The 3,064-nt window shown below is 36.3% G+C and overlaps 1 pseudogene; it reads left to right on the top strand.

The window, feature by feature from the left end:
- The first annotated feature begins 2,048 nt into the window (after window positions 1–2,048).
- On the top strand, window positions 2,049–2,648 carry LOC111523339 (annotated as a pseudogene).
- The last annotated feature ends 416 nt before the right edge of the window (window positions 2,649–3,064 follow it).

The following is a 3,064-nucleotide window of genomic DNA, read 5'->3' as shown; positions in this document are numbered from 1 at the left end:
CCATGATCCAGAAGGCTTTATCCCTGGGATGCAAAATTGGTTCAACATACACAAATTAATTAATGTGATTCACTACTTAAAAAGAACTAAAAACAAAAACATATGACCATCTCAATGGATACAGAAAATACTTTCAATAAAATCCAACATCCTTTCATGTTAAGAACCCTCAGCAAACTAGGCATGGAAGGAACATACTTCAAAACAATAAGAGCCATTGATGACAAACCCACAGCCAATATCATACTGAACAGGCAAAAGCTGGAAGTACTCCCCTTGAAAATCAGAATAAGACAAGGATGCCCACTCTCACTACTCTCATTCAACCTTCTACTGGAAGTTCTAGCCAGAGCAACCAGGCAAGAGAAAAAAATAAGAGGCATCCAAAAAGAAAAAGAGGAAGTCAAGTTATCCCTGTTTTCAGACTGCATGATGCTATCTCTAGAGAACCCCTAGTCTCTACCCAGAAGCTCCTTGATCTAATAAACAATTTCAGCAGTTTCAGGACACAAAAGCAATGTAGAAAAATCAGTAACATTCCTATTCACTAACAATACCCAAGCTGAGAGCCAAACCAAGAATGCAGTCTCATTTACAATAGCCACAAGAAAGAATAAAATCCCTAGGAAAATAGCTAACCAAGGAGGCAAAAGACCTCTACAATGAGAATTACAACACACTTCTCAAAGAAATCAGAGATGACAAACAAATGGAAAAATATTCCATGCTTATGTACAGGAAGAATCAATATTGTCAAAATGGCCATAAGGCCCAAAGAAATGTGCAGATTCAATCCTATTCCTATCAAACTACCAATGACATTATTCACAGACCCAGAAAAAACTATTTCAGAATTGATATGTAACCAAAAAAGAGTCCAAATAGCCAAGGTAATCCTAAGCAAAAAGAACAAAGCTGGAGACATCACTTTACCTGACTTCAAACTATACTATAGGGCTACAGTAACTAAAAGAGCATGGTACAGCTACCAAAACAGACACACATACCAATGGAACAGAATAGAGATCCCAGAAACAATGCCACATACCTACACCCATCTAATCTTTGACAAAATTGGCAAAAACAGCAATGGGAGAAAGACTTTCTATACAATAAATGATGCTGGGATCACTGGCTAGCTGTATCCAGAAGATTGAAACTGGACCTCTTCCTTACACCATGTACAAAAATCAACTCAAGATGGATTAAACACTTAAATCTAAAATGAAAATCTGTAAAAACCCCAGAAGATAACATAGGAAATACCATTCTGGATATAGGCCCCTGGCAAAGATTTCATGACAAAGATGCCAAAACCAAATGCAGCAAAAGCAAAATTTGACAAATGGGACCTAATTAAACTAAGGAGTTTCTGCACAACAAAAGAACTCTCAATAAAGTAGACAGAAAACCTACAGAATGGGAAAAAACATTTGCAAACTATGCATTCAACAAAGGTCTAATATCCGGAGTCTACTAATATAAGGAGCTTGAACAAATTTTGCAAGCAAAAAACAAACAACCCCATCAAAACTGGGCAAAGGACATGAACAGACACTTGCAAGAGAAGCCATACATGCAACCAACAAGCATAAAAAAAATGCCCCACATCACTGATCGTTAGAGAAATGCAAATCAAAAGCACCATGAGATACCACCTCACACCAGTCAGAATGGCTATTAATAAAAAGTCAAAAAATAAAGATGCCGGTGAGGTTGTGGAGAAAAGAGAATGCTATGTACTTCTGGTGGGGGTGTAAATTATTTTAGTCACGGTGGCAAGCAGTTTGGTGATTTCTCAAAGAACTTAAAATAGAACTACCATTCAACCCAGAAATCCCATTACTGGGTATACACCCAAGGGAATATAAGTTGTTCTGTAATAAAGACACATGCACACATATGTTCTTTCCAGCACTATTCACAATAACAAATACATGGAATCAACTTAAATGGCCATCAACCGTAGATTGGATAAAGAAAATGTGATACATATACACCATGGAATACTACACAGCCATAAAAAGAACAGGATAGTTGAAAAAAAAGAAGTTTCATCTTCCTTTGACATAGTTAACAAGGAGACCACTTAAGATATGATCACTCATTCTACTTGTGCCCTCATCACACACTTCTTCTATATGATTACTTTGAGATCTATGGTACAAGTCATTGGCAGAGAATCCAAGTACTGTGGATTTTGTGACTCCTTGGTAACCACCTATTGGGTAGAGAGCATCCTAGGATTTTCCATGGGTCTTGTTCCTCGCCTCCTGGGTGACATCACTTCTTTGTGGCTGTGTAACTCAATGGCCTGCCTCATCAATACCTGGACAGGGTTTCTGTCATGAATGAAATGAAGAGTTATTCTCAAGCTGTAACAGGATTTTTTTTGCTAGTATGTTGACCTACCCCTTTGCACTGTCTCCAATCTTATGGCTTTCAACACCTGTGGTCTTGCTGGTGGATGCCCTCCTTACACTCCAAGATATTCTTCTTAGATTATTGGTGCATGCTACATGAAAAGGGAAATATGAACCTAGGAAATAGCTTGTTTTTCTGGAAGATCTCTTTTGGGAAGACTTATTCTTGTAACCTGATCAATGTTAATTTGAAGATGTGAGGCAGGAACACCAACTTTTCTATAGTACCAGAAGTACAGAATTAAGGGAGAGAATGTGGATTTATTTATATTGTGGCACAATTTTTAAATAGTCATTTAATCTTGGGAAAAAATTTTTAAAATCCTTAATTTATTAAAACAAAAAGAAAACACACATGCAGTTATTTCCCTTTGTTATGTGGGAGTATAGCAGAGGTAAGGAATTTATAGGAAGGGAAGAGATAATGAAAGAGTAAGAGATTGCATAACAATGTCATAGTAAAAAATAATAGTATGTAGCATACCAAATTTAGTTAAAATGCATTAAGATATGTATTAAAAGATGGCCACAAAATTTTTGTTAGTGATAGATTCCTCAGAAGTTTGTATTTCATGTGACTTTTTTCACCTATGTCCTTATACTTTTGTATATTGCTCATTTTTTAAATTATAAAGATGTAT

Source organism: Piliocolobus tephrosceles, chromosome 2, assembly GCF_002776525.5.
Source record: "Piliocolobus tephrosceles isolate RC106 chromosome 2, ASM277652v3, whole genome shotgun sequence".
NCBI classification, from domain to species: domain Eukaryota; kingdom Metazoa; phylum Chordata; class Mammalia; order Primates; family Cercopithecidae; genus Piliocolobus; species Piliocolobus tephrosceles.
This window is presented reverse-complemented; position numbering and strand designations above follow the sequence as displayed.